The following is a 19,752-nucleotide window of genomic DNA, read 5'->3' on the forward strand; positions in this document are numbered from 1 at the left end:
TCACTTCCTGCTTGTGCAGAATGGCAAGGTCAGCCAGAGGTGAGAGCTTAGAACCTTCCCAGGTCTTTCCTGAGCATGTGCACAGCCCTGAGTATGTGAGCCAATTCCTCATAATAAATCTCCTTCTATCTCTTTTTGTTTCTCTAGAGAACTCTGACTAGCTCAGGCTCCACATGACCTCTACAGCCAAATGCATACTTAGAATGTGTCAACTTTACAACATGGCTGCACCCTTCCTTCATCTCATCCAGACACATCTAGAGTCACTTCTCCTGACCCTGTCCCTACCGCCATCTGCCACACTTAGGCCCAGTGCAAATTCTATTATTTACTTGGATGAACAACCAAAAAATTTTTTTTCTGTTGTTGACATATGCTGTTACCAACACCTAGAGCATTTCCCCCCTCATTTCTCCTTCTAGCTCATTTCCATAAATCCTAAAGATATCACCCTCTGGGGTCAGGTTTCTGTGTCCTAAATGCTTCCCCCAAGCCCAAACCCTCACTGGGGATTTAACTCAATTTGTGCTCCCAAGGCACCCTTCTAATTCTCACACCGTTGTGTTCAGGGACTGGTAGAAAAAGGTGAAGGTGGGGCTTTGGAGGCACAGTTGAAGAGACTGACATCCAAAAACATAAGCTGTGTGAGAGCATTACTGTTCTAGCGTTAGGGACCCCAGGAAGTGGCCAATATATGCTGTAATGGTGGATAATCCACAGGACTGAAAAAGTAGATCATTGTATGGAATTGAAAGATTGTTAGGAAGAAGTTGGGTAAGTAAATGTCCCTTTAGCTATTCTTGGCATTAATTGTTTACAGTTCCTTTATGGAAAAAAAATCGGAGGTTAAATAAACATTTAACCTAGCTCCTCTTCATTAATAAATACATGTAATACACATCATCAAGTAGATCCCAGTAGGTTTAGAACTGTGCTGCATATAAATATTTTTGAATGAGTAATTCTAAACATCCTTAACTGGATTTATTGAGTTTTGTTGGCAGTCCCAACTTAAAAAAGCCCCTTCAAGTACCCAATATTGTCTACTCCATATCTCCTCAGGGATCCATTGCTCCCCGATGCTCTGGGCAGCGAGTAGGTAGCCTGAAGCCCAAAGGTCTTTCTCTCACTTCCCTGTGGACCTTGAGCACAATGCAAGCACCAAGCTGCTGTCCCATGCTGAGCACTAATAATTAGCCTCATCTCCAGGCTGGAGACCAGAGAGAGAGAAGCCAGTCTGCCTTGACCCAGAGCCCACGAATCTGTGATTCCTGAGAGTGGGTTAACATACTTGTGGGTCAGGAGTGTGAGGACACAGCCTGAGTGTTGCTGCAGCCAAGCTGCTCCCTGGTTGCCCACATTGTTGCTATTTCCAGTACAGGTGATGGTGGCCATCTGTCCTGGGCCCTTGGATGCTGAGGGTGGCTAAGTCAGCCCTGCCTGGGCCAAAGACCCTAGAGGGAGAGAGGGAAGAGTGAGCCAAGTGAATGAGGGTACAGGGCAGAACTGAGGGGTCCCCCACAAATATTCCACCCAGAACAGGTCAGCCCTCACCTATGCAGAGAGGGAGGAGAATGATGAGGAGAGGGGTGCAGGTCATGGGGCAGGTGCTCAAGAGCTGTGCTGCCTGAGACTCCAGTGGGTGCTCCCCTAAGTCTCTCTTATTCTGAGGCACCCATTGGAGGAAGGAGTTCCTACATTCACATGTGTCCCTGTTCCCCGACACGCTCAGCCCTGGACAATGTCTCTGTGGCAGGTTAATGGCCCCTCCAAAGATGTCTATGTTCTAATCCTTGGATTCTACCCAAATGTTGCCTTATATGGGGAAAGGGAATTAAGGTTGCAGATGGAGCTAGGCTGCCTATCAGCTAACATTAAAATAGGGAGAATATCCTGGATTATCCAAGCGGTCCCAACATCTTCACAAGGGCCATTAAAAGTGGAAGTGGGAGGCAGAAGAGTCAGTGTCAGTGGGATATGAGAATGACTCCGTTGGCCATTGCAGGCTTTGAAGATGGAAGGGGGGCCAGGAGGCAAGGAATGCAGACAACTTCTGGAAGCTAGAATGAAGGAAACAGACTCCTACAGCCTCCAGAAAGGAATGCAGCCCTGCTGATATTTATTTTAGCCCAGTAATGCCCACATCAGACCTCTAACTCAGAGTCAGGAAATTCATTATTCTTAGATTATATATTATATTGCTGCTTAGGCCAAATTCATTCCTAAGCTACTCAGTAACGTGAAACTTAGGTACTATGATACACTGGAGAAAGTTTATCTATAAGCCTTTGGAACAATAAAGCTTTCTCCTAGGAATATTTTTTGTTTGTTTTGTTTTTTTGCGGTATGCGGGCCTCTCACTGCTGTGGCCTCTCCCAATGTGGAACACAGGCTCCAGATGCACAGGCTCGTGGCCATGGCTCACGGGCCCAGCTGCTCTATGGCATGTGGGATCTTCCTGGACTGGGGCACGAACCCGTGTCCCCTGTATCGGCAGGTGGACTCTCAACCACTGCACCACCAGGGAAGCCCACTTTCCCCTAGAAATATTTGATACCCAGTTTCCTTCATCTAATTTATAAAGGACTAGTAGGCTAATAAAGTCAGATGGTGTCCTGGTCACAATATTTCTATTCATCTTACAAAAGCAACAATTTTTTCTAATCAGTAGATTAAGAAGCCCAAGACCATATTTTTAATAACAAGACTGAATTCAGTGATTTTAACATGAATACCTTTATTGAATCACATTTTAAATTTATAATTCTAGACATTATAGTTTTGTGAATAAATAATATTTGTATTGCATTTATAAGAAATGTTCAGAAAGTTCTCATTACTTTGAATTTGTTCCAAGTGATTTTTGTAGCTCTCTAGAAATGTACTACCATAAATGTATTATCATAAATCAAATTCTAGCTTTAGAAAAGAATGTGTTATCTTTAATCATGGAAACCATATCCTATATTATATTTATCATTATTAGCAATACAGCTAGGTAGGACGTTACCTGGATTACAGTATATATATTTTTTTTTTCTTTTTTTTTTTTTGCTGTATGCGGGCCTCTCACTGTTGTGGCCTCTCCCGTTGCGGAGCACAGGCTCCGGACGCGCAGGCCCAGCGGCCATGGCTCACGGGCCCAGCCGCTCCGCGGCATATGGGATCCTCCCAGACCGGGGCACGAACCCATATCCCCTGCATCGGCAGGCGGACTCTCAACCACTGCGCCACCAGGGAGGCCCGATTACAGTATATTTAAAAGACTTGTTTTAATTTTGTTTCTTATAAGATGGGTTCAAATTGCAAACCTAAATTGATTAACCTATAATCAAAGCAATTATATTGTTTTTAAACATATCCTTTTTGATGTATTTGAAGCCCCCTAACTACCCCACCTCAAAAAAAAAACACTCTAGGAGTATAAGAGAACAAAAGTTTCACATATTGTTTTTTAAATAAATAAATAAATAAATAAATTAATTAATTATTTTTGGCTCTGTTGGGTCTTTGTTGCTGTGTGCGGGCTTTCTCTAGTTGCGGTGAGCGGGGGTTACTCTTCATTGTGGTGCACAGGCTTCTCATTGCGGTGGCTTCTCGTTGTGGAGCATGGGCTCTAGGCGTGTGGGCTTCAGTAGTTGTGGTGTGTGGGCTTAGTAGCTGTGGCTCGCGGGCTCCAGAGTGCAGGCTCAGTAGTTGTCACGCCCAGGCTTAGCTGCTCCACGGCATGTGGGGTCTTCCCAGACCACGGCTTGAACCCGTCTCCCCTGCATTGGCAGGTGGATTCTTAACCACTGAGCCACCGGGAAGTCCCTCATATTGTTTCTTAAGTCTATTTAAAGATAGTTTTAAGTGGAGAGAGAAAAAAAATGTGTCTGCTTTCAGGAAAAACATGATAGCTTCATTTAAACAACTTATTCAAGACTTTCTTCTGATGATGATACAGCTAACACAATAATGTCACTCTTAGACATGCACAAGAGAATGAATTAAACAGAAATGCTAACAAAGCCCTTAATTTACCTTCTTTGTGGAAAAAGTGACAAAATATTACATTCCTGAGCCACCAACTTTTAAATCGCAAAGCTCTCCTTACTGCAGCTCCACCAGAAAAAATTCAGATTCCCATGCAGGTACAAAGAACAAACTATTTCATACATAGGTTGTTTCTTTCATACAAAGTATTACACACAAATAAATTCCCATTTAATTTTGCCACTTTTATGTCTTCGTTGTCCTTGAGAAAAAGGATGTTACAAAAATAAAGTAGGTATGATTTTCCAAGTAGAATTTACTTGTTCATAGATATATATATATTCTCCATGTGACTAATGACCAACCTTTTAAAAAAATTTATTTATTTATTTATTTATTTATTTTTGGCTGCGTTTGGTCTTCATTGGTGTGTGCAGTCTTTTCTCTAGTTGTGGTGAGTGGGGGCTACTCTTCATTGTGGTGCACGGGCTTCTCATTGCGGTGGCTTCTCTTGTTGCAGGGCATGGGCCCTAGAGTACGTGGGCTTCAGTAGTTGTGGCATGTGGGCTCAGTAGTTGTGGCACATGGGCTTAGTTGTGCCACGGCACGTGGGATCTTCCTGGACCAGGGCTCGAACCCGTGTCCCCTGCATTGGCAGGCAGATTCTTAACCACTGCACCACCAGGGAAGTCCCCCAACCTTTACAATTAGAGCAGCATTGCTTGGAGTACAGAATATTCAGGCATGTAACACATTCAGTCCTTGTAACACATTTGAGAGGTAAATTGTAAAACAAAACTCTCACTGTCAGTTCTCCCGCCTGGAGAAGAGAAGCCTCATGTTAAGTTAGTGGTAGTATTGAAAATAGCATAACACACTTGGAGTCTCATCCATGTCCAGTCAAGAATGGTTTTAAACTCTGATCGTGCATCTAGGAAAAAAATTTCAGATGTACAGATGCAGAATGAGAAAATAAATTTACAAATTGTGGTTTTCAACATCCCATCATGCTTTCTTCTCTATGTTAAAGGTAAAAGAGACTTTTGACAGAGATCCATGTGGTTCTTGGTGAAGACTCTGGCCCACCAGGTAAGCCAGCTTATGGGCATAATGGCAAGGAGCAGGAACTCGGATGATACCCTTTAGGAGAAAGATCAACTAAAAAATTTTTTTTTACCTTTATATCTACTTTCCCTAAGTTTAAATTTTTATGGATATCCAAGGTTCAAAAAGTAGATTCAATTTTGAACAGTTTCACAGATCTGAAGGAAAATCAGTATCAAAAAATACCATAGCCATTATGGAGAACAGTACGGAGCCTCCTTAAAACTAAAAACAGAGCTACCATATGACCCAGCAGTCCCACTCCTGGGCGTATATCCAGAAAAGATGAAAGCTCTAATTCAAAAATATGCATGTACCCCAATGTTCATAGCAGCACTATTTACAATAGCCAAGACACAAAAGCAACCTAAATGTCCATCAGCAGATGAATGGACAAAGATATGGTAGGTGTATACAATAGAATAATACTCATTCATAAAGAATGAAATAATGCCATTTGCAGTAACATGGATGGACCTAGATATTATCGTACTAAGTGAAGTAAATCAGAGACAAATATTATTTGATATCACTTACATGTAGAACCCAAAAAATAGCATACAAATGAACTTATTTTTATTTACAAAGCAGAAACAGACTCACAGCGACAGAAAACAAACCTATGGTTACCAAAGAAGAAAGTGCAGGGGGGAGCAATAAATTAGGAGTATAGGATTAACAGATGCACATTACCAAATTAAAGAAAAAGAATACTTACTAAAAAAGTGTAATACATGTGGCATAGTATGTAAGTTAGACTCTGTACTGAATCTGGGCTCAAGTAAAGCATGTCATGGATGACATTATAATGAGTGGGAGTGCCAGTGCCAGTGCCTTCTTTCACAGACTGACTCACAATAAAAAAGTCATACCTAGAATTATAGAACATAATTGGTATCAAGCTTATTTTAGAAGAAAAACAATGTAGCAAACCTAGTCTTTGAAGTAACAATTTACAGAAATCTATGATACAGAGTTTCCTTTATATTTAGAAGCCTGGCTAAATTTTGAGCAATGATTTGCTAAAGCAAATCCACAAAGGACAGTGAAATCATTGACAATAACACTCATGGGATTTAAACTCACAAGCATATGCACTGATGCCTAGAGGCAGCAAACATCAAATTATCATGTTAGACATGGTCATAGGTAATGTGATTCAGAGATTTAGGGAAAGATCGGAATATCCATCTCTGCAAATCACCAGAATATATTCAAACTAAGTTATATAAGTGGTAAGGTTAACCAATTTATTGTAAATATTGAATGTTTATGTCATTTTATGTTATACTTTATGTTAATTGTACTTTTCATTTGCTTTGTTTTCTTCAATCCTTTCATGCCTTCTACTAGAAAAATCAATGTTTCTGCCTTCAAATTTAATTCATTTCTCCCTATCAGTTGGTATGAATGTCCTGTTTTATTTCTTGCTGTGGTTTTGCATAACTTTCTTATTTGCATAATTCACTTAGAAGTCTAAAGTTAACCAGAAGTTCTAGCCTTCTTCCTAACAACTGAATCATAGAACGATCAATAAATATTTGTCTGTTTTTAAAATTCTCTGAAAAACAAAATGATTGAAGACAGAAAAAATTATCATCTAATATACCTATCATTTTTAACCTTCTTTAGGTCAATTCTTCCTTTCTCGTCCAAATCATGCAAACCTTAAAAAACTCTGTTACTATTTAAATAAAAAGGAATCTTTAAAATAAAGAAAGATGGCTTACCATTCCATCCTAGTCACCTCTAAATCAATAACTGTTCCTGGAGATGGATTGTCAAGTCTTCATCCTTTTCAATAAAAAATCTGATGTTTGTTTCTTCACCACGATGAAAGTTAGTCTGACACTTAAAAGATTAAGATCAATGTCACTCTGTTTGCTTTGCATTATCTCAGAAGCATTCAGAGTGTCGAAAACAGCCCACACATAGGAGCCATTAAAAGGAGTCTGCAGATGGTATCTCTCCACACACCCCAATTTTACTGTCTTAGCTCCAAGAGCCTGATTCAGGAAGTAAAGGAGGAGGTTTCTATTCATAGCCATTCAGATCCTAGGGGAAGGGTCCCTTCCTCCCAAAGTCAGGATTACTAGTACTGTCTGTGCTGGGCGCCAGGCTTCACTGACAAACAGGTGAAGCCAGAGAAGGGAACTGAGAGGAATCCCCAGTCCTGGGACGTACAGAACTCCAGGATAAAGGAGCTGCATAGTACAAACCATTGACAGGCTATGTTCATGGATTTTTAGGAATATCTGAGGTTAGCAAGCCCTCCTCCATCAAGGTTTGGAAGGAGATTAGAAAAAGAGAAGAATCATGCGGTTCCATATGGGGAAACAACCTGCTACTGCAAGGCTTCAGTTCTGCTTTCTCCTCTGACATGGGCATGGAACACAAAGTGGGAAGGGTCTGTTTTTTTCTCCCCACCCATCCACTGAAGCCCTCTGTATCCAGCTTTCCAATTCACACATCACAACTGTTGTAGATATTTCCCCCTGCCCCCGGAAACTAAAATGTAAAGCTTACAAAATCTGCACTTAATGAGTAATATACCCACTTGTGTCCTCTGTAAGCATTTTCTAAGTAGGACTCCATCTGTTTTAGTTCTTGGTCAATCAGTGCTTGAAACTGTCCATCTCCCACTCCAACTCGATGCACAATGGTAGAATGTGGCAGAGATGAATTTTGTTCATACCAGAGCTTCAAGGCAGCTGAAAGGAAGTCAGAAACACATATAAATAAACCATAACTTGGAACAAAGTGGCCACTGTTTTTGACAACTTCTATGTTCATTTGTCAACATGGTAGCTTTCAGGACACTGCTTAAATCTTCAGTCTAGTCCATACTTAACAACAGTATGAAAATTTTGAGCCAGATAATTCTTTGTGGTGGTCAGGGACAGGGAGTGTTGCTGTCCCATGCATGGTAAGACATTTAACAGCATCCCTAGCACTCTATCCCCATTGTGACAATGAAAAATGTTTTCACTCATTGCCAGATGTCCCAGGTGGGGGGGCAGTATCTCCACCAGTATAGACTCAAGCCCTCCAGCTTCCACCAGGCACTGACTATGCAAACAGGTCGTCAGCCCATTGACAAGCTCCTGCCCCGATTGCTGGATGATGCATTGAGAGAACCACCTGTATGGAGAAAAATAAGCCATTAGTTTGGAAAACAAGATTAATTCAGAATCAAAATGATGAAATTAATCCATGACCAAAAAAAATTCACTATCAGTGGTTGAGGACCCAATTAAAGATCCATTCTTCATCCTGCTGTAGAGATCCAAGTATTGGTCTCTTCACATATCTTAGGCATTTTGTAACATTTTGCATGCACACAAAGAGTAAGAATGGAAACATTTGTTAACATTAACTACAAATTATACATGCTTTGAATACATATGACTCATATTGTTTCAGCTCCTGGGGAATTCCACAAAGTGCAAACCCAGTGTTTTTCTGGAGACTCCTACTTCTAGTTCAATGTCTTAAACAATGGTTCATCCATATGAATCTGCTTTGGAGGGAGCAGTTTGCTTCAAAACAGTAATAGCTATTGTGACCACTGCTCAATGTATCAAGTAAAATCACCTGTTTGTCTAGAGTTTCTATCCCCTTATTGCGTTTTTGTTTACTTCAGAGTATTAGGATGACCTGATAGGGTATGATGTATGTTTGCCTCTTCATCTGAATCTGTACTCCGATGGATGGGATCAGGTATTTTGGCTTTACATTTTCACTGCTGCATTCTCAGTATTTACACATAGCAAGTGCTCAAAAATATCTATTGCATGAATGTAAGCTTAACTTTTTACCTATTATCACAACATTTTCTACTAAAAAAGGCAGAGTAAATCCATGTTACTGTATTTAGAGTATGACTGGAAAAAAAAGATCCTTAAAGGATACTGTGGAATTATACTTGGTGGGCCACAAACAACATTGAACATAGTGGTGGTTTGTGACTGTCCCACATACCATAATGCACAAGAGAAGAATATGCAAACCCATCTGCACTATGGGTTTTATTTTCTACTCTAAGCACAGAAAAAAGAAGGTCCCTGGAGAAAAGGAGAATCATAGGCTATAGAAGCACATCTCCTTATTCAGGTACATTATATACAAATGTATGAAGACAAGATCTTATGATACCTACAGGCCACTAGGTATGTTCCCATAGGTGTCTTCACCCACGTATATCCTAAGTGCTTCCTCATGTGTCCCTATGCAGAGGCTCACTGATCAAATCCTGCGGTTGGCAGAATTCTACCTGTCCTCATCCTTGGAACTTGTGAACATACTGAGATCTAGCCCCTGTGATGATGTTATATGGCACAGTTGACTTTAGGATAAGGAGAGTCTCCAGATGGATGATATCCGACCTCATGAGCTCCTTTAAAATCAGCAAGTTTTCTTTGGCTGATGACAGAAGAGGAAGATGGAGAGATTCAAAAGAGAACAAGAGCACAGTGTGAATTGGCGGGTTGGAAGTTGGAGGGGAGGCAAGGAGCACATCAGAAGGAATGTGGATGGAACTCTAGAAGCTGAGACTAGCTGTAGGTGACAGCCAGCAAGGAAGTGGGGTCCTCTGTCCCACAATCACAAGAAAATTGGCTCTGCCACATCGGCGTATGCTGGGAAGAGGATCCCAAGCCTCCAGGTGAGAATGTGGCTTCTGTGACACTTTTAACTTAGCCTTGGGACTTCCCTGGTTGTCCAGTGTTTAAGAATCTGCACTTCCTCCTCAGGGGGCATGGGTTCAATCCCTGGTCAGGGAACTAAGATCCCGCATGCTGCGCAGTGCAGCCAAAAAACAAAATCTTGGCCTTGTAAGGCCCTGAGAGCCACGCAGTGCCCAACATCTGACCCACAGGACTGTCCATGGTCATGTGAGTGTCGTCTTAAGCTGCCATATTTTGTCATAGTTGTTAGGCAGCAATAGAGAATGATCAGAGGCTTCCATACAGAATGTTCTGGGAGCCTGACTTTGCCAGAAGATCAGGAGAGCACATCTCTAAGAACAACTTGCCCATGGAGCTTGCCAACAATGTGTGTTAGGTCCGCCTCTCCTATCTGGCCTCCAGATAGCTCCCCACTAAACACTGTCTGCCAAAGCTTACCCACCGCATCAAGTCTGGATCGATGCTTGCCACAAATCCTGCGACTGACTTCCGTCGATGTACAATACCATGGAAACAATCGATAATGATGAACATTGCATTCTGCAACTTAAATTTTAAACCAGGTAGCAGCTTGAGTTAGAACACAAAGCAAATTTCCAATTAAATAGGACCTTAACAAATTCTACCAAAGACAGATGAAAGCAAGAGAAGGCAACAAAATCCCCACGTACTTCTATATCCACCTTCCAGAGGGCACCTCCTAGCTTGCAGTTCATCTGTAGGGCAATCTTTGTAGTGATGGTCTCTCTAAGGTCCGTTTCAACACACACTGGCTTGGAATCGGGTAACTGACACACAGATATCTTTTTATGCCTTCATAAATTTCTTTATTTTCAGTGGGCAGCAAGAAAAGGACCTTGAAAGAAAGCAAACATGACATTCCCCAAAATGCAAGAACACAGTGATGTGAGAAATGGATGCGTGTCGAGGAAGCTATATAGGTGGAGCACTGACAAAGTAGAGACTATTTATTAAATAGATATCTGAATCCATGAGGGTGAAGGGTCTAGAATCACACTGCATTCAACAAGTGTGAGTGTGAGTGTATGGAAGAGACAGGCTGCGAGACAGGCATTTGGCAATATGCATCGATCCTTTAAACTTGCAAAACCCTTTCATCCTAGTCATTCCATTCCCAGGAGTCATTCCATTTCCAGAAGTTTATCATGAAGTCAATATGGGTGGGTTAAAAACACAGACTGATCTATACCGTCCTCAGGACAGTCACCGTCGATGGGATGATGGCTCTGTGTGGGCACTTCCCAAGCATTCTACTTGATTCACTTAATTCTCTCACCAATCGACTGAGATAAATACTATTATCTGCCCCCACCAGCAAACAAGCTTGGGGGCTGTTATGGAAACTGCCTGATTTACAAGCAGCAGAGCAAGTTTCCAAACCCTCGCCAGGACCTTCAGTAGGACACTGAGCAGTTAGGAAGAGAGGCTACTGCTTGCCTTGTTTCTGACTAATGGGAAAAATCATCAGTATATTCTTTTGAACATAATGATGCTTATAGAAGTTTTTGGCAGACGTTCTTTATCAGATTAGGATAATTCTTTTCTCATTGTAGATTAAGTGAGTTTTTCTTTGGACACTGAGCAGTTAGGAAGAGAGGCTACTGCTTGCCTTGTTTCTGACTAATGGGAAAAATCATCAGTATATTCTTTTGAACATAATGATGCTTATAGAAGTTTTTGGCAGACGTTCTTTATCAGATTAGGATAATTCTTTTCTCATTGTAGATTAAGTGAGTTTTTCTTTTCACATGAAGAAGTATGAGATTTTATTAAATGCATTACCTGCATGGACTAAGAAATATTCACCACACTATAATTCACCACACTAACCAGTTTTTTTGAAAAATATAAACAACCTATTTCGAACTTAGTGGCCCACTCTAGCCCATGGTGTTCTCCTAATATTTCCTTAACCACCAGCAAATCTCTAATAATGAACTCTATTTATTCCTAGTGTTGTTGAGACTTACTCTTTTTCTTTATTCTTGACAGTATCTAATTTTAACTTTTCCAAAGCTTTAGATTTATTTGCAGATTGTTTTCTATTTAGTTTCTCTTTTTACTGTTGATTTCATTCATTCTATTTTACTTTGGTTGACTTGGTTCTTGGTGCATTAAAATCCAGACTTCATTCCCAGTGTATTCGTCAAGGGCTGTTGGTCTCATTTCTAGTTTGCTGTGTCACCCACGTTTTGATGCCTAGTACTTATTTATATAGTCCCTCGGTTGTAAGAGTTTAATAAATTTCCATTATTCTCTCTAATATCACTGTTACTTAAAAAAATAATGGTTTCTTCAGGTGTACGTGGTTTAATGATTTCTAATTGTAATGTACTGTGGTCAGTGTATGTGGTCGATAGGATCCTGGTCCTACATTATTTGGCTAGGTTTCTCCAAGCCCAGTGTGATCAGTTGAAGACAAAGACAAAATGAACTTATAGATGCACTTTTAAAGAGCACCTAATCTTTTGAGTCCATATTTTATACACACACACACACACACATGCATGCCCACGTGCACGCACACATCTCCCTGTCTCTCCTTCCTCTCTCTCTCTCTCTCTCTCTCTCTCTCTCTATATATATATATATATATATATATATATATATATATATATATATATATATATATATATATATGTGAGTAGGTTAATAGGTCAAGCTTTTAGGTACAAGTTTAAAATCTTCTAGATTCTGTTTTTTTTTTAAATCTGCTGATCTGAGTTTCCTGAGAGTGGTCAGCTAATATTGTCTCCTAAAATTTCAGCTTCTGGAATAGCATGGACCTGTCTCCTCTTAAGAGCTATTCAAGCTGATGAAGATATAGAAACATGCCTGTTTCAGGCTCAGCCAGTTTAACAAGGCAATAAAGAATGATAGGATTAAGATAGGAGAGAAGTAGGGACCCAGAGAGGTGATCCCAGCAACTGAGGCTGCATTCTCTCCTGAGGTATCTGCCCATCCCAGTAAACATGGCTGAGAGGTTGGGAGGCTCTGAAAAGACTAACAGCCTCTCCTCAAAGAGGGAGAAGGACAGAAATCAAAGACCAGGTCCTGCCAAGGAAAGGGTACTCGTGTTAAATCTTGAGCCTACCACTCTAAACAGATTCGATTTATAATACTATGCTTTAAAGACATGAAGCTATGAGAATGTTCCAGCTGATGGTGGGTGTGTACCACCTTGGTATAACCATTTAGAAATCTGATTAGCAGCATCTAGTGACAAGGAACATTCTTCTCCCAGGTACATCCCAGCAGAAATGCATACATATGAGCACTAAAGACAAGTACAAAAGTAGTCATGATAGTAGTCATGATTATTTGTAGTAATAGCAAAACTACAAATATCCCAAATGTTTGACAATAGGATGCATTAAGTTAAAAACAATGGGTTACTATCTAGAGCAAGAGAACAAAAAACTACAGCTACACCCAACAAAGATAAACCTCAATGCTGAGCCAAAGAAAAACCAACACAAGACTGAAGCCACATGGCTCTTTAGGTAAAGTTCAAGAACAGACAACATTAAGCTATGGTGATAAGAAGTCAGGGAAGTAGTTTCTTTCGTAGGATAGTGAGTGTGAAGGGGACAAAGTGAGCATCCAATGAGATTAAAAGATTATGATCCATTAAATAAGAATCCATGAGTCTGTGTTTACATAAGTAAGAATGAAGAGCTCTTCCTTATAATAAAATATCAACTAATAAATATAGAAGGGATATTGGAAACATAGACATCACTATTTGGTGAGACTATGTTAACTAACAACTGTTTCAGACAAGAATCCTCAATGGATGCTAAAATTAATGAGTGAAACTTCAATGAGAAACAGAACATTTGCATAGTCTCAAAGTGTCGCACCATAATAACTTTAATCAATTACAAAGGGATAAAACAGTAACTTTATAATGGTGAAACCTACCAGACCTCAACTTAATCAAATGAGCAAAATTACAATGACCAGTTAATACAGCAGAAACTAACACAACACTGTACATCAACTAAACTCTAATAATGATAAAAAATTATTACATGGAGAGCTGATGACTTAAACCATGAAAAGAAAAAAAAAAAGACCAGTTAAATCAACATCATGGTCTTCCAAATATGATGGATTTAGTAAACCATAGAATACTTCTGTGATATTCTGCAAGAATGCATTACCTGAATCTAGTCATAAGGAAATGGGCAAACCTATATTGAGGATTGTTCCATAAAATAACTGGCCAGTACACTTCTAAAATGTCAAGGCCATAAAACCCAAAGACAGATTGAAGATACTTCCCAGATTAAAAGAAGACTGAAAAAGCCTGTTGGTTAGATGCCTCAGGTGACCCTTGATGGACCAAAGAATTTATTTTGCTGTAAAAAGGAATGATTGGAAGAATTTGGATTAGGGGTATAGATCAGATAAATGGCTCAGGAAAAAACATATATATACACATGTAACTACTATGAATAATGACACGTGTATATATATATACATATATATGTATATATAGTGAGAAGGAAAGAATGATTATATGTAGGTAGATATAGAGAGGGAGAGAATGATTATAGGAATGTGCTAAAATTTACTGGTTGGGAAATCTGGATGATGGTTATAGAGAGATTTGTACTGTCTTTGCAACTCTTCCTGTAAGTCTGAAAATATAAAGTGAAAAGAAAAAAGTTTTAAAATATTCAGGAAAATAGATAGTGGAGGTTTTAGATTGGATTGGTGTGTACTCATTTTTAAACAGAAAATTTGTAAAAGATTCTCTATTTAAAATAACAGGGACTATGTTCACAGTTGCCATTTTTACTGCCAATATCTGATTTTGAGGAATAGGTTATTAATGTTATGTGTAAGAGGGCTATTTTTATTCTTTTAGCCTTAAATTATTAATACAGTACTAGATTGCTTTTCCTTCCTGGTTTTAAAATTGTCTATAGTTTACCTATGCTTTTATTTCCTCTATTTCTGCCTTACTCCACCAGCTCACACGTTTATAGGAATTAAATTCTTTACTATTCCCAAACTATGTGAGTACTTATGAACTCTTGGTAGTGTTACCACCAATTCATATTAATATTTGGGAAGTTAATGTTTAATTTGGGATATAATATAAATATTTGACTTGATGTCTTCCCATCACATTCAGTGGATTACCTTACACAGCCTGGTTCTGGCCCCCACCCAGCGCCACACAGCGTTTGAAATTTGTGAGCCACATGGCTTCACCCCTGCTTATATACGAGAATTCCCCTCTGTTCCTGGTCTAGGGAGACTTACATTTGTGCCAGAAGATGTTTTACACATAATTTCCAGTTCCTATTTTATTGGTCATTCCCAGTTGTTTGGAATGCATAAGATTGTAGGCATGCTCTCCCCACCATTTGAAAAGATACCTTAAAATATTTAAGGGACTGCCCTGAATAAAAGATATTGTTCCAAAAAGCAAAACTAGGATAAATTAGTAAAAGTGGGGCAAATTCCCATTCAAGTTTCAGATAAACTTTCTTAAGAGAAATTCCCACAATTAGAAAGGCAGTCTTTCACTTTCTAGGCAGATGCTAAATGAACAAAGAAAGTCATGTGATGAGTTGGGATGCAAACCACCACCAAGGCCTCTTGAACTCCATTCTAACACGTGATGCTTTGCTGAGTCCCACCAGAGGCTTCCTTGACCTAGCTGAGCATTTAAGGCTACAGCACCAGAGAAGCATGAAGCATGGCATTCAATCAAAGTAACAGGAAGCAAGACACAGATTTAAGAACAGGATTTCAAAAGTAAGACATTTCATTTGAGTATAATAATGGCTCACAGAAGGTATCCTTCAGAGTAGCCTACAAGGTTGCTTGGTAGAAGCTGAAAGGAGAGAAAAGTCTAGGCTCTATGGAAAAGACAATAGGAAGAATATCCTGGTTTCAGGATCAAGAAACAAAGATCCCTTTTAAGAGCATCCTGGGGACTTCCCTGGTGGTCCAGTGGGTAAGACTCCACGCTCCCAATGCAGGGGGCCCAGGTTCGATCCCTGGTTGGGGAACTGGATCCCGTATGCCACAACTAAGAGTCCACATGCTGCAACTAAAAGGCCCTGCATGCCACAACTAAGAAGCCCACATGCCGCAACTAAGACCTGGCACTGCCAAGATAGATAGATAGGTAGATAGATAGATAGATAGATAGATAGATAGATAAATATAAAGAGCATCCTGGATGATGAGGGAAGAATGGGAGATGAGTTTGGGAAAAGAATCCAAGGAAGAAAGGAAAAAGATGTTGCTTTAGTAATTCAGATACAACGTAGTGACAACAGATGGGAGAAAGGAAAAATCCCAAGAAAAATACCAGACAAAAGAAAGAACACTTACTGGAAGAGAACAGATCATAGACTTTGCAGGTTACAGCTGGAGAGAGAAATGATGAATGTGTGCCTACCATAATCCATATTACTTAATATTTGTATGGTGTTTTTTAATCTGAGACTTAAAAGATAATTCTAAGTCCTCAAGCCTAAAAGAATGAGCATAACATGGTGATATTAAGTAGTAGCTTAAACCCCAAAGTCTGTATTCAGCTACATTATAGGGGTAAATTTATATTTTCTGGCTGGTTTAGGAAACCAATGGCAACATCCAAATTCTAAAATACATACAAATGCAGCTCACTAAGGACGGGGCACACATCAAATAGACACTTACAATCTGTGTTTTTTGTGAAGCATGTTTTTCAAAGGTGCTTATATAAGAATGGACTGTATCATCTGCTTCAAGCCTAGAAAATAAGTATTTCATCTATACTTCAAAAGTAATGAACAGTGAAACATGTCACATTTTATACAGCCAATGAAACATGATATAAAACAAGGCAAGATAAACTGCCAAGGTAAGTATTTCAGTTGAAGGTTTTTAAGACAAAAACAAGTTCAATTTTTGGAAACAAGACTGGGAAGTAGTTTTTGCTATTCCCTCCTCCCCCGTCCACTCATATCAAGTTGCTAATTCTCATGTCTTCAAGATGTAGCCCAATAGCCAGAAATCCATAGATCACAAAAGCCTGATTTAATATGTGTGGGCTGGAGCAGACTTTACTTTTTTGCTTACACACTTTCAGAGTTTGGATAACGTGACAGATTCCTACAATTTAAGAAGTTTTTCCACTTTCAAATTGCCAGCAATCGATTTTGAAATTGTAGATAATTTCTGCTCTACTTACAGTTTTGCATTTCTGACAATTATGCCCATTTTGGGTGTGATTTTCTGTAGATTCTGCTGAAAGGTAAGGGCTGTTCCATAATTTCCCTTAGTGTAGAGTATTAGCCAATGATCCAGTGACATTGCTCTAAGTACAGGTACCCTTGTGTTTCTTGACCAATCTTCATTATGGTTGTCAAACTGGAAGAGAATTCCAAGACATGGTATAAAACTTCATTAAAAAAAAAGAAAACCAACATCATCTAATATGCAAAGGCAATTATCCATTTACAATCCTTTCCACTGTAAATCTGTGCTATCTCCCATTGGAACATTACCATTTTAAACTTCAGCCATGACAAGATTGTTTAAGTACTTTAAAAATAAGTTTATTATAACTAATGAATACAAAAGCTGACATGTTTTCAAACATGTTTGCAAAAAAAGTAAATCCCTCCCTTGTTACCCCTCCCCACAAGATACAGAGTAAGAACTTGGACAGAGTTTTACATGAAATCTAAACATGAAATTCTCATTTGTCAGTTGATCCTGAAAAGCTCCAACACATTATATTCTAGGTAAAGGTCCATTAAAATTAAGAAATCAACAAACCACTTGCTTTCTACTGTCATTATAATGCTCATTCAAAATGCTGAAGGACAAGAACAGGTAACATAAGATTGCACGTGACAGATATTCAAAGTTCACGGATCTATGAAATCACAAACAACTGAGATGAGAATCCTGGGGTTGGAATTAAACGCTGACTTAAAAAGGCAGTCCAGGTCTTCCCTGGTGGTGCAGTGGTTGAGAGTCCGCCTGTTGATGCAGGGGGCACGGGTTCGCACCCCAGTCTGGGAGGATCCCGCGTGCCGTGGAGTGGCTGGGCCCGTGAGCCATGTCTGCTGGCCCTGCGCGTCCAGAGACTGTGCTCCACAGCGGGAGAGGCCGCAGCGGTGAGAGGCCCACGTACCGCAAAAAAAAAAAAAAAAAAAAAGGCAGTCCAAGGAAATCTATGTACATTGTAGTCTTTCACATCTGGTCTAATGTCAGCTATTTTTCCTTAAGATATAGGTTAGTCACACTAGAATACCATGGGTTATTATGATTTTAGGTATTTGACTCTTAAGGATACATTTGGAAGATCATTTTACTATGAGAGAATGTGCACAATACTAATAAAGATATAATACAGAGACTACTATATGCCAAGCATGTTACCTGTATTCTTATTAAATGATGGCTTGTCCTCTCATATGGAAATGACAGGTAGTCTGAAAACAGCAGTCATAGTTATTGACATGACCGAGTTAGTTCCCCTTTGGGTTGTTACTAATTTGACCCAACTTTGACGTGACAATTCTGCAGCTGTCTTACAATTCTTCTTCCTTGATGAATTCTTACATCTTGCAAAATTCTTCCAGAAAAGAATAAAAACTCTGTCTCAAGTTCCAAATTCCAGTCTCGAAGCTCCTTTTGCACAGTATTATTTCTGAAAGAAAAAATATTTCCACATGCTCAAATCCAAGAAAATATGCAGAGGCAATTATCCATTTGCAAAACACAAGTCAGTGTTCCTCTCATCTAAAGTTCCTTATTGCTTGTGTTTTGTGTCAAGATGCTACAGGTAAACTCCCTAAGACTCAATCTTGTCTTTGTTCTCACATTTGTGCAGACACTTAGAATCTATTTCATTCTTAGCCCCTCTTGGCCTCCTCTGACACTGCAATGACAGAAAAAAATAGAGTTGCACCTCCCCACTCCCCAAATATCACTTTCTTCCCAATCGTCACTTTTTTTTTTTTTTTTTTTTTTTGCGGTACGCGGGCCTCACACTGCTGTGGCCTCTCCCGTTGCAGAGCACAGGCTCCGGACGTGCAGGCTCAGTGGCCATGGCTCACGGGCCCAGCCGCTCCCCGGCATGTGGGATCTTTCTGGACCGGGGCACGAACCGTGTCCCCCACATCGGCAGGCGGACTCTCAACCACTGTGCCACCAGGGAAGCCCCAATTGTCACTTTTTAATTGAAGAATCTGAGATGCCAAGTGATCCACACAGGTCTCCACTTCACACACACAGAAAAGTAGCACTTACCCTGTGCAGCTTGCAGGATCTTAGTTTCCTGACCAGGGATTGAGCCCAGGCCCTCAGCAGTGAAAGCATGGAGTCCTAACCACTGGACAGCCAGGGAATTGCCACGCACTTACTCCCTTAAAGCATCCATGAATGTTAGCAATTTATGCTGCCTTCTACCTGGATCCATCCTCATATAGGTGGACAACTCTCTCATCATTCTGTAGTCTTTATGCAGGTCATCCGTTAAGCCTTAAAAAAAAAATCCGAAAGATAACACTCCAAACTAGCAAGAATAGATTTCTATTAGAGAAAACTTAACTGTTGTATCCGGAAGAAGAAGAAAATCAGAGAGAGCAAGTCTGGGTCATGTGGAGTCTTGTGAAAATCCTGTAAAGTAATATTGGTGACTTTAAAGAAGGGCTCTCTTTTATGAAAATGGTATAAATCCACAGTACCTGTCAGGTGGCATAGCTCAGGAACCAGCATTATAGGTTGATGGAGTGTGTCCTGTCGGCTCATTTTCCATTTGCCCTTGGTGATCAAAAGTGGCTGATTTAAGGTAGTGACCACTGTACCACAGTGCTGTTCAACAGAAAAACGAACACTGGCATGCCTATTAGCAAAACCTTAGTAACATCAAATAAATAGGTACAAAAGTGCATTTTCGGATCACAAATGGAGGCCTAGAGGTGTGGTGATATTGTTTCCC

General features: G+C 39.9%; 1 pseudogene across 1 annotated transcript; it reads right to left on the bottom strand.

Moving 5' to 3' along the window:
• Positions 1 to 4,980: 4,980 nt before the first annotated feature.
• On the bottom strand, positions 4,981 to 19,669 carry LOC309798112 (piwi-like protein 3; annotated as a pseudogene). Its single transcript has 12 exons — positions 19,499 to 19,669; positions 19,175 to 19,292; positions 18,345 to 18,459; positions 16,990 to 17,168; positions 16,476 to 16,548; positions 10,436 to 10,620; positions 10,207 to 10,310; positions 8,150 to 8,220; positions 7,637 to 7,790; positions 6,810 to 6,930; positions 5,798 to 5,951; positions 4,981 to 5,115 (listed from the first exon to the last, which is right to left on the bottom strand). The product of its transcript is annotated as a piwi-like protein 3 (transcript).
• Positions 19,670 to 19,752: the final 83 nt, after the last annotated feature.

This window comes from Mesoplodon mirus, assembly GCF_964341445.2.
Source record: "Mesoplodon mirus genome assembly, contig: HAP1_SCAFFOLD_1687, whole genome shotgun sequence".
NCBI classification, from domain to species: domain Eukaryota; kingdom Metazoa; phylum Chordata; class Mammalia; order Artiodactyla; family Ziphiidae; genus Mesoplodon; species Mesoplodon mirus.